The 12,865-nt window shown below is 40.3% G+C and overlaps 1 long non-coding RNA gene across 3 annotated transcripts in view; it reads right to left on the bottom strand.

The window, feature by feature from the left end:
- Positions 1–12,865, bottom strand: part of LOC132015839 (uncharacterized) — a 48,582-nt gene that overhangs the window by 33,414 nt on the left and 2,303 nt on the right. The window lies entirely within an intron of this gene.

The following is a 12,865-nucleotide window of genomic DNA, read 5'->3' as shown; positions in this document are numbered from 1 at the left end:
TTGATTGATCTTCTGTTACTTAGTCTTACATTTTCAGTTTATTTTTCCCTCCAGACAGTGGAAACACCATTGAAGATTAAGATGTACCTTCATTAAGAATGATGTCATTTGTTTAATTTCCAAATATTTACATATGGTGGTTACATATGTTCCATTCTTAATACTCTGAAGTTGGTCTTTACTCCAATATTTTTTTTTAATTAGAAAGGAAAATATCATTTCACACTAAGCATTTTAATAATACTGTGATTCAAATTTTAAACACTTAAAAAATTGAGAGAGAGCTCAAATCATTAATATTACAAAGAGGTCATGCAAGTTAATATGAAGACTTAAATTTATAGTACATCATGTTAGGGCAAGTAATAAACCAAGAAAAATACCTGTGTCACAAATTTCACCAAAGTTTATTGTAATTACTATATAAAGAGTCATGACAAATCAATAAGAACATTGGCATACAAATGAAAGAGCACTATAATCCAGTGATAAAGAGCTCAGGCTCTGGAGATAGAGTTGTGTTCAAATCCAAGTCCTATCAATTGTTGTGACATCCTGGGCAAGACTCAAAACTTCCAGTCACCTCGTAGAGTTCTAATTTATAATACAGAGATACTTAAAGTGATTGTTGCAGTGTACTTGGGGAGAATAAGTAAAAGCACACACCTACAACTCTTGGTGCTGTCATTGGGATTCAGTACTTACGCTTATTTTGGCAAAAGATGTGAATAGGCAATTTGCAAAAGAAGAAATAGAAATGATTAAGAGGGGTGTGTGGGTGGCTCAGTCATTAAGCATCTGTCTTCATCCAGGTCATGATCTGGGGGTCCTGGGATTGAGCCCCACCTCGGGATCTCTGCTCGGCAGTGAGTCTGCTTCTCCCACTCCCTCTGTGATTTCTCTTGCTTTTACTCACTCTCAAATAAATGAATAAAATCTTTAAAAAAATGATTAACCCATAAGTAAAAATCTAAATCTCATTATTAATCAGACAGAAATGAAAACAGCAATAAGATACCATTTTTCCTCACAAATTTAAATTTAAAAATATTTCTAATTCTCAATTTTGATACATGCAGGGTGAGTCCTGGGAATGAGTATAAATTGAGACCATTTTTCCAGAAGGCAATTTGGCAACTTTTATCAAGGCTTTTAAATATTTTCATAGCCTTTGACCATATCTAGTCATTGCTCTATTCACACAGACACCATTTTACACTTTGTTTTGAATTTGCAACTTTTATGTAGGATACACTGTCTGGTGCTTTCTAGGGTTGTACAGCTGGTGGCCCTACCATAGCCATGTTCAACATACAGCAGTCAAGCCTAAGAAAATAAAGAAAGGCACCCATGGATGTAGGTGCAAGAATTTTTATCCCAGTATGAATCACAAAAAGGAAAATCTGTGGAGCAATTTAAATTTCAATCAATAGAGGAATAATGAATTAAATTATTATAGCTTCATACAATGGAATTTCAGATAGCCATTAAACATCACATTAAGACTATATAATGATATGGAGAAATTTTAATACTTCCTTCCAAAATGAAGGTAACTTTCTTTTTCTTTTTCTTTTTTATTTTTTTAATTTTTTATAAACATATAATGTATTTTTATCCCCAGGGGTACAGGTCTGTGAATTGCCAGGTTTATACACTTCACAGCACTCCCAAAGGTAGCTTTCTTTTTGTCTCCAATGATAAAAGTAAATGTAATCATTTAAAAAATTACACAATATAGAAAAACCGAAGTAGTTATAATAATCTCAACATACAAAGATAGGCGCTTTTGATATAGGTCCTAACAAGGTTTTTCCACATGTATGTTCATATTCCTATATAACATAAAATGCAGAAAGCAGACTATGAAACTGCTAATCCCCCCCAAGGAAAGAATTAACAGCAACAGTATTAATATATTTATGCATGCCGGTGGGAATATGGGTGATTTTTATATTTACTTATCTCTCTTTCACATCTAGCATACCTACAGTTAGCATGAGTATGTACTGTTACAAGAAAAACATTTTAAATAACATATAGACAGTAAGTGATTTGATATTAAGCTAACATAGGACTTTTTTTTGGTGCTTTGAATATAAAATACAGACATATTCCTTCTGCGAAATGAGAAATAACACTCATTAATCACATCGCTGTCTTCCTCTTAATGAAGACATGCAAATGCATATGCAAACAAGCTGAACTTCTATTATGAGGCTATGACAGGAAGCTCTGAAAAAGAGAAGGTAATGGTACAGTTTGAAAAGTAGGAGGGCAGAAGAAGGTTAGCAGCAGCAAAAGATTTCTTCTCTGAATTCCTTAAAAGAACTGTATGAACTTGATAGTGTTCTAACAATAATAAAATAAGATCACAAACATCGTTAAGAAATGAAATCTAGTCATTATGGTATGACACACTGTGTGTAACAGAATGGGGATGTGAAGACTCAAATCAGAATGAAAATGTAGAAAGTTGTAATATTGCTCAGACTTTTTCCTAAGTCTTGCGAGATCATCATAGTCAACTACTTGTCAAATTCAGTCAGTATTACCCGTGTATAACCTTGGGATATTTTCATCCAATATCATACATTTGGATCAGAACTGAAAAAGCCATTTCAACATTAAAACATTTTGTCTATACCATTCCATGTTCTCACATGTCAGGAAATACAAATTGAGCAAACTCAGTGTCCTCCAAGATCATTAATGGTCAGTAGGAAAGGCTTTAATGTCACAAGAGGGTAGGAAGCCTTAAGGTTCTCATTACAACTGTCCCAAAGAGAATTGGAGTTAGGCTTATAGAAAATTAAATTCCCTGGACAGGGCAGAAGACAATATCAGACAGCATCCTATTGTGTTAACTCTGCTTCTGCCCTTTTGTGCAGAAAATCAGGACAGCCTGCTACCTTCAGATGGCTTGGGAAACCAGAACAAAGATAAACACTCAGTTGGATTTTACAGACATTTTAAAAATTCTGTTACAGGAAAGATTCTTAGGTTAGGGAAGGGAAATGCAAAAATGGCAAAACACCCTTGCTGCCCTCCAGAATCTTCTCATCTCATGAGAAAGCCAGATGGAAAGACAACTGCAAAACACAGCAGAATTTTTTTTTTCCACCTGAATTAGGGGTGTGTGAACACAGTACGAGATTAAAAGACAGTCCCTTAGAAAGGCGCTGTGATCTTCCTTGCAATGATCACAGACCTTACCACTCAAAGCAGGATTCTCGGAGTAACATCACCCAGGGGCTAAGGAGAGATGCAGACACTTCTCTCCCAGCCTTGGACCTCCTGAATCAGAATCTCTGAGTGTGGGGCCCAGTCTTAACAGATCTCCAGGTAATGTTTATAGGTTCTGAAGTTTGAAAAGCAGCATTGATCTGAAGTAGAGACGCTTGTGATGTAAGAGGACACGAGCTCTCCTGTTGCTTGTTTAATAATGCATTGTTTAAAAATCAATGATTATATTTGCTCATTATAGAAAAATTAGAAAATCTGGAGGGGTACAAAAGGTGAAAAAATTACCTTATGCATTATTAAGCTTCTTCAAAGAAATAGAACCAATAGGATATGTGTATTTAGATAGACATAAATATATGCATACGTGTGTGTGTGTGTATTCATGCCAATATATATTGGCTCATGCTAATTCCTATATATATGGAGGCACATGCTTATAGAGGCTGATAAGTCCCAGATCTGCAGTGTGAGTCAGCAAGCTAGAGATGTAGAAGAGCTGATGGCTTATTTACAGTCTAAAAGCCAATAGACTTGAGCCCCAGGAAGAGCCAGTGTTTCAGTTCAAGTTCAAAATCAACAGAAGAGCTGATGTTGTAGTCTGAAAGCTGTCAGAAAGAGTTCTGTCTTAGCTCAAGGTTAAGATCTTCAACTGATTGGATGGGGCCCCCCCATCTTAGGGAAGGCAATCTTCTTTACTCAGTCTACTGATTTAAATTTTAACCTCATTTAAAAAAAAAAAAAAAACCCTCACAGAAACGCCCAGAATAATTTTGTATCAATTACCTGGACACTGGAGTCCCTGGGTAGCTCTGGTTAAGCATTTGCCTTCGGCTCTGGTCATGATCCCAGGGGTGAGATCGAGCCCATATGGGGCTCCCTACAGGGTGAGGAGTCTGCTTCTCCCTCTCCTTCTGCCCTTCCCACTGCTTGTTCTCAGCACTCTCTCTCAAGTAAATAAATAACATCTTTAAAAAAAAATAGCCAGCTGCTCAGCTGGGAGCATGCTTCTCCCTCTCCTCCCCACTCGTGCTCTCTCTCTCTCTCACTATCTCTGTCACTATTTCTGTCACTGTCTCTGTCTCTCGGTCTCAAATAAATAAATACAATCTTAAAGAAAAAATACCTGCACACCCCGTAGTCCAATCACGTTGACACATCAAATTAATCTTCATAACTGAATTAACTGCTCTAAACATTTTGATTTGTTTCACTCACCACCCTCTTGGTTTCAACCCTGAGGAATGGGAACGGATGTGGATGAGAATAAATTCTCTGGATATAAAGACTCAGCTAAAAGACGTTTTGTCTCTGTGCAGCAAACACCACTGGAAGAGGAAGGCAGCTGAATTCACCTGTGATACCACCGCCTCCTGTGCAAGCTGAGAGTTTCATTTTCATATATTCATAACAAATAAGAAGTTGAGGGTCTTTTTTTCCCCAAAGCAATTTTTTTTAGCTGTGGCATGAAGTGTTTCTCTGGCATAAATATCACCCTTCAACCCCATCTGAGCTGAAAATCCCATTTCTAATCTTCTTTCTGATTGAGAAATGATAGAGTGGATTTGCCGGCAAACATCTCCCTCACTGACAGCTGGCTGCTCTGGGGGGAGTGGCCCTAAAGTCAGTGCATGCCGTTTGTGCTTACTCATTGAGAAATATCTTTTTAAAATCATAATGTGGGCAAAATTTGAAGACAAATTGCGCCACACTGATTAAGAAATTTTTGTGCAAATGTTAACTTCTACTCTGTTTCCTCATATCACTATAACTGTAGTCACATGATCTTATGAAAGGTCTTGACAAGAATGTGATTCTCTCTCCTTCCTTTATGACCAGGGACAGTCCTGGCAAAATCATGGAGCAACATTAGCCTTTGCCATTCCCCACTGACCTCCTTGTCATTATAATCTCTTCTCTCCATCCCATCTTTCCTGTCAGTGGTTCTAAACATTACCAGTCCATTGGAATCATCTAGAATTTAAAAAAAAAAAATACAGGTGTTTGTTCCCACCCACGGGGATTCTGATTTGTTTGTTTTGGGGTGTTGCAATCTGGGCATTGGGATTTCAGAAAGCCTTCTGGGTGGTTCTGATGCACAGCCAGAGTTGTGAACCATTCTTCTAGGTCCCTTGTTGCTCAAGTGTGGTGATGCACCATTGGCATCCCGTGGAAACTTGTTAGAAGTGCAGGGTTTGGGACCTGCCTCACATCTGCTGAATCAGAGTCTGTGTTTTAAGATAACCCCCAGGTATTCTGTAGAAGTATTTAAGGTTGCATACCCCTGTCCTATGTGTGGGTGTTAAAATCAGCTTTTGGGATAAGGAAACTTACTCAAATGAAAATAGTTATTTGGTTTAATGTCTTAGGTCCCCCCAAAGTGATTGATTATAACATGTGTTCATAGCACTGTTTAAGTCAAAGAAGTGAAAGTTCTAATTTTGGAACTTCCAGTATCTGAAAGCTGGATAGGACAGAGTTCTTGATCAGGGAGCATTCTTGGCTCCCTGCAATCACCTCACTTGAGCAAACACCTTCTTATTCTTCCTAACACCATGCCTCTTGCTCTTCAGGCCCTTTGGGTCAGAACACAAGCCCTGCAAAGTCTCCAGAGCCTGGCCTGCCCCATGATTTATTCTTTAGACAAGGAAGGACAGTACCCTTCCATGTTCAAATAGAAAAACGTGAGTGTTTAAAGCAAAGAAGATATATGTTAAAGATTTCATTTCTTTCCTGAGTAAATGCTCAAGCAGGAAAATATTTACCAAAAAAGCAAAAAGAAAACTCCGATAAAGAGTGATTTATTGGGGCGCCTGGATGGCTCAGTGGGTTAAAGCCTCGCTTTCAGCTCAGGTCATGATCCCAGGGTCCTGGGATCGAGCCCCGCATCGGGCTCTCTGCTCGGCGGGGAGCCTGCTTCCTCCTCTCTCTCTGCCCGCTTCTCTGCCTACTTGTGATCTCTCTCTGTCGAATAAATAAAATCTTAAAAAAAAAAAAGAGTGATTTATTTCCTTCCTTCCTTCCTTCCTTCCTTCCTTCCTTCCTTCCTTCCTTCCTTCCTTCCTTTCTTTTTAGCATACTCTGAAAAGAATCAGCTAAAGCTGGGTTCCAATTAATGCCTAGAACCTTGTAAATTATTTACCCTCTCATTTTTGTTTCCTTAAATAAAGTGGGGATGATACTACTTACCACCAGCGTTGTCATGCATTTTGATTAAGATGTAACACAGGGTTTTTGGCCTCAGTTTCCCTAAAGGGAAAATGGAAATCATGATCCTCATTTCAGGCTGATTGTGAATATACGAGAAGGTAGACGGAATCCTGAGCCTGGTCCTGGCACTCAGTAAATGGTTATTAGGTGGCAGGTGATTTTTCTGTATTGCTGAGTGGCAGTGCTGAGATGGAGAATTAAAGTAATGGCAGCAGGTGCCTGGGTGGCTCAATCGATTAAGTGTCCGACTTTGGCTCAGGTCATGATCTGAGGGTCCTGGGATCAAGCCCTGCATTGGGTTCTCTGTTCAGCGGGGAGTCTGCTTCTCCCTCTCCCTCTTCTCTTGCCCCTCCCCCTCCCATGTGCATTCACACTCACTCTCTCTGTCAAATAAATAATTTTTTTTTTTTTAAGTAATGGCAGTAGTAGCAAGTCATCAAATGTTGGGTTTTCTTCCATTTATCTTCTAGGGGCGAGATTTGGCAGAGAGATTAAGTAACCTGCCTATCCTCTGTCATTGTACTATATTTTCACATTCTACCAGGATTCTTACCCAAAGAGGCTGATGGGGAAATGTCGTCCTGTGAGATATTACCATTTGGTGTGGGGTGTGTGTATGTGGTGTGTGTGTGTGTGTGTGTGTGTGTGTGTGTGTGTGAAAGTGAGAGAGAGAGATTGAGGAAGGACCTGAGTGTACTTTCCTTTTTTATATTCCAAACACTACTCCCTGCAGATTCTGAAGCACTTTCCGCTAGCAACATCCACTCCTTCCCTAGGAACTGTTACAGGTAAAAAGTGCTTGTTGTACATTATTATTTAGCACCCTCCTACATTGTTTTTTTATACAAATACGAGGCATTATGATCACCATTTTAACAGGTAAATACACTAAGAAAGAGGAAAAACAAAGTTCCTTGTCCAAGGTCCCCAGGTGGTATGCAGCAGAATCAGGATTTGAACTGGATTTATCTCCATAAGCTCAGGCGTCTCAGGGCACCTGGTGGCTCAGTCTGTTAGGTGTCTGCCTTTGGCTGAGGTCAGTCCCAGGATCAAACCCCGTATCTGGCTCCCTGCTCAGCAGGGAGTCTGCTTCTCCCTCTGACCCTCACCCTGCTCATGTTCTCTCTCTCTCTCTCTTTTTCTCTCTCTCTCTCAAATAAATAAATAAAATCTTAAAAAAATAACAAAAACAAAAAAAAACAGAACAACAACAACAACAAACCCGTGAAGCCCAGACCTCTCTCATATGTTTTGATGTACTCTCATACAAGTGATGGAACACAAGAAGGGTAGGTAGAGATGCAAATTACTTTTCCATCAGGCCATTGTTCTCCCAGCATGCTCTGGGAAAGTAGGTGTAAGCACGCCATGCTTGACTCTAGGGCACAGACACCCAGAATTCCTCACTGGGCTTCTACGTGGCAGACACGGTGCTGATCTATTATTTCATTTGGTCCTCACAAATTCTGTGAACTAGGTATTATTGCTCCATTTTAAAGTTCAGGAAACTAGCATTAAGTAAATTGCTCAAGGTCACAGAGCTAATAAATGAGGAACCAGGATGGAATAGGGACTGTCTGACTCCACAGATACACATTGGACTTTTCCAAAATCACTTCTTCATGCCTCATTTTACAAATGAATCCAGAATAGTTGCCACAGGCTAAAATATGTTTCCCTATACCAGAAGATTGACCCAGATATTGTGTCTCTTAGCTTTCCTCCAGTGCCCACTTACTCTCCCTCCTTAAAAAAAAAATTAAAAAGATTTTTCTGTTTTGTTATCAAATCTATAACTGCCACAGGGAAAGGAACGAAAATATTGATTCAGAACTTTTTCTGAGGGCCGAAGGCACAGCACATTCTGAGTATCTGCTTGGTTCTCTGAACTGACAAGCTAAAACTGTGGATGAAAAAAAAAATGCCATTTATCTAGAAACAGACTTTGAGACTTGGTTTTAGAGTTTTATTTTTTAAAAAAATCTGCTGAAAAGAAAGTTGTTACCTGAATGGATAATAACTGTGCTTCCTAATTAGAGATCATTTCTATAGCTTGAAGCCCTGTTCCAGCAGAGATGTAAATGTCCAGAAAGAGGCGATGGGGAGCATCTTGTTGGATACCCCAGGGCAAGGAGGTAGTTTTCCTCTTTCTTCCTTGGGTCCACTATACTCGGACACATAGTGAGTGCTCAGTAAACATGACTAAATCAGTTACTGAATGCACAAATGCATGAACAGTTAGCAGAGAATAAATGCTTTGAATACCTTTATGAAAGCAAATGTTGACATAGGTAGCCCCCAGATGACATGAGCAACAAACGTGCTACACACCTTTGCGCAGAGGAGACTTAGAGCACTCTTCACTTTAGTTTATCCTAGATTTCTCTTATGGCATGGAAGGCAGAAAAGAGGTTTGTAATCTAAAATGTTGGGGAACAAAGCCAGGAGTGCAGAAGAAAACATACTTCATGAGTTTCTGCATTCTATCATGAGTTTCTAAAGTTTTTCTTTTTCCCTTCAGAAAGAAATAAAAGCTCTCTCTTCTTTGACTCTCTCCCCCTTTCTCTGCATCTTTTTTTTTTTTTTTTTTAAGATTTTACTTATTTATTTGACAGAGAAATCGCAAGTAGGCAGAGAGGCAGGCAGGGAGAGAGGGGAAGCAGGCTCCCTGCTGAGCAGAGAGCCCGATGTGGGACTCAATCCCAGGACCCTGAGATGATGACCTGAGCCAAAGACAGAGGCTTAACCCACTGGGCCACCCAGGCACCCTTTCTCTGTGTCCTTCAAGTCCAAGAGGTTGTAGCCGATGGTGTGACATGTGTATGTACGTGTATGTGTGCGTGTCTAATCACTCCACCCCCAAGTTAAGTGGTTAAGTAGGAAACTCAGGGAGATACCTCAGGACCCCTCTGCACTTCAGTGAGGAGATTCAGAACACCTGTACTTGTGGCGAGTGTGTCGCCACTAGGGGTCCCCAAGCAGCAAGCGATGGGAATTGGGAATTGGGTAGCAGAGGCAGTCTCCCTTTGTCTGCACCCCAGGTGCGGACTCCTTTTGTTCAGAGGCTGGGTTGCTACCTGCAGCATCAGAGCTGTGTGCTGGCTAAGCTCCCCCCCTGGGCTGCCTGCACACCTCTTCTGAGGAAATGGTGGGTTTCTCAGCTCCTGCTTCTAGTTACGCCTGATGTTACCCCCGAAGAGCCAATGTTTTCTCTTTAACAGGACCAGGAGTCTTTGTATTAGAAATACAGCTTAAACTACAAAGGGAAATGTTTCTTCCTACAACAAAGAGTATATCGATGTTGAGAAATTGATGGCAAAAAGACCAATTTCCAGGGTACAGTAGAGTATTTGCCATAAAATATTTAAAGCTAGTTGACAAATAGCCCCACCATTCTTCCTCGAATGCCGGCCACTGGATTAATCTTGAAAGTAAGGAATATTTCATTCTGTGCTTAGCACAGAGGAAAGGAATGACCTTCACAAAGAAACACCCCAGAGTGCCTGAAACATGGGAGCCCAGCTCCAGCCACAAAAGCTACTTCTCCCTGTGGTGTTTTCTTGGCTGCTTTTATTTATTTATTTATTTATTTATTTTTTTAAAGATTTTATTTATTTATTTGACAGAGAGAAATCACAAGTAGGCAGAGAGGCAGGCAGAGAGAGAGAGGAGGAAGCAGGCTCCCTGCTGAGCAGAGAGCCCGATGCGGGACTCGATCCCAGGACCCTGAGATCATGACCTGAGCCGAAGGCAGCGGCTTAACCACTGAGCCACCCAGGCGCCCCTCTTGGCTGCTTTTAAACTTCAAAGGAAAAGTAGAGCAAAAATAAACAAATTACAGCAACATAAGAGCTACTCTGTAAACAATAAATTGTATCAGTTGGAACAGCTGGTGATGGGGGTGGGGGAGGTAGGTGGGGTAGGTGGGGATTACAAACACTTGCTCCATCAAAATTGTGTTCTTATATTTTCACCATTTTGGGTTTTCTTACTCATAGTAAAATAGTGTTATTACATGTCCATCAACTTGTTTTTGTACTCCAGATAGGTTACTCATCATCTTGTTGGTAGTCCGAGCTACTGATGGGTAGGTAAAGTCTTGGCGAACATGAAAACCATTTATGGATTTATTAGTTCCTTAGTTTACTCACTTATTCCACAAATATCTACAGATATTTACACACTTATCGTGTGTAAAGCGTGGTAGAGAATACAAAGGCTGGCCAGACAGCGATCATGCCCCCAGGAAGCTTTTAATAGAGTAGGGAGATAAAATACATGTTCCAAAATTACCATCAAAACAAAACCAGAGCATCTGCCAATAGAGCGATACAGGGGAAAGACTAGAGGAATTCAATAGAAGGAAAGCTGGTTTCTGGCTTTGGGAACAGGGGAGATTTTCCAAAAAGGGGCATTCTATCTACTCCTTCACAGTGTAAGATGCTCAGCAAGGAGAGCACGGGAAAAGGCCAGTGCTGCCAGCCCTCAGTGGTACTGGGCACAGTGAGAAGGGGTCACGTGTGTGAAGGTGAGAACAGGAAATCTATTTGGAGAGGGAAGGTGGGAAGCCTTTAGATGCTAAAGTAACTTTCATGCTAACAAAATGGTAATTGTTAACAATCTTCAGTAGACCAAATTATTAACAAAACTCCTTTCGTCCCATGAGGGTTTTCATATTTGAAGAAAAAAGGTAGACATATCTTAAAAAAAAAATCCACTTTTCAAAGAGGCCTAAGATTTTTGCAGCACCAGTGTTTGCTTTTCCACTGACAAATAGGCATTAGCTGGAGTTAATGCCCCTGAATGAATGAGTGAATGAATGAGTGAAACATAGGAACGAATATCCTTATTGTTTCATTTGGAGAACTGCTTTGGCAGGTCCACAAGCAGGTGCATGAGCCTGCTGGGGAGAGGAAGGTAAATAACTTCTTATTTCAGCCACCTCCTGCTAATTTTCTGATATCATAAACATTTTTGCGAAGAACAGCCAGCCTTTAGGGCTCTGAAGCTAAGAAAAATGATAGTGAGTGATCATGCCTGCTGAGTTTTCTCCATTCCGTTTTGGCTTTAACAATCTAAATTATTGATCAACTTTCAGATTTTAGTTCTGAACCCGGAGCTCTCCATTTGTTCTTCAAAATAATAGGCCTTGGAGTTATGGTTCATCTCCTACCAACAAACGAAGCTTCCCCAGTCATCTTGTTTTTGTTCAGTAAGCATGTTTGTTGACCTTGTATCCTTGTATCCTTCTTCTGGGCTCTGAACCCAGTGGAAAAAAGTTCGTCTCTGTTTCATTTCACTCTTATATAGCACAGAGTGGCTGTGGAGTAGTACCTTCACAGCAAGTTCCCCTTTGTCCCTTCCCTTTATATTATCTCAAGTCTATCTGAGATAATAAAAGTTATCAACTTCACAAGGCCTGCTTTACCTTCCCTAACTAATGACTGCAAAGTTCTGGGAAGGTAAATATTATCATCTGACTACAGAAATAGAATTTGACATCATTTTGCAAGACTTCAGAGGTGAATAATGAAACCTGTTGTGTATTACTCAATTTGGGACAAGAAAGATATAAACCTTGGGCCAAAGATTAGATATTTCCCCTGGTGGAACAAGTAAATGCTGATTAGTTATCTTCAGATGTAGTGGAAAAAGCAGAAGTTGGTCAAATCATAGATTTGGCCTTTCCGGTGCACAGTTTATAATCACAGCACAAACTATATGCCAGGTACACTGTGGCTTTATACACATGATTTTATTTAATCTTCATAACACCCTATAGTATCAAGATTTGGGTTGCAGGTGGAGAAACTGAGACTCATTGAGTGTAGGTGATTTGCTCATGGTCACATAACTAGTGAGTGGTGGAACCAGAGTATGAATTCCTGTGTTGTCTTTTGTCTTCAAAGCCTGGAGGGTGTCAGCCCTACTACGTGACCTAGGCAAGTCAGTCCACCATCTAAAGATCTGGAGGGATACATCGGCTACTAGTTAATGAAGTAGATGTGCCTTTGATCAGAAGAACTTTGGGAGAACAGGAAGTTGGTTCTGATGGAGAGATTAGTGTTGTGACAGGGCATATATCCCTGAAGGACTCCAGGTTAGGCTGCATCAAGGCTGCATTGCACAAAAGGAGAGAAAAAGGAGTATGTGTTGAGGGGAGGGGGGTTGGTGCTCAGGTCTCCCTATACCAGGCAGGAATGTTCCAGGTTCCATATAGATGAGGGTCAGGAAGACTCAATGTGGCTGAGGCGGGCTCATGAGCCCTCAACTATTCAGAAAACTGTATTTTCGGGGGTGGGGGGGAAGAGAGAGAGAGACTCATTGGGAAGATGTTCTAGGATGGCATCCCGAAGGGAATTAGAAAAAAAAAAGTTTAAATCAACTAGAAAATGTGACATGAGTGCATATT

This window comes from Mustela nigripes, chromosome 4 (genome assembly GCF_022355385.1).
Source record: "Mustela nigripes isolate SB6536 chromosome 4, MUSNIG.SB6536, whole genome shotgun sequence".
In the NCBI taxonomy this organism is placed as follows: Eukaryota; Metazoa; Chordata; class Mammalia; order Carnivora; family Mustelidae; genus Mustela; species Mustela nigripes.
This window is presented reverse-complemented; position numbering and strand designations above follow the sequence as displayed.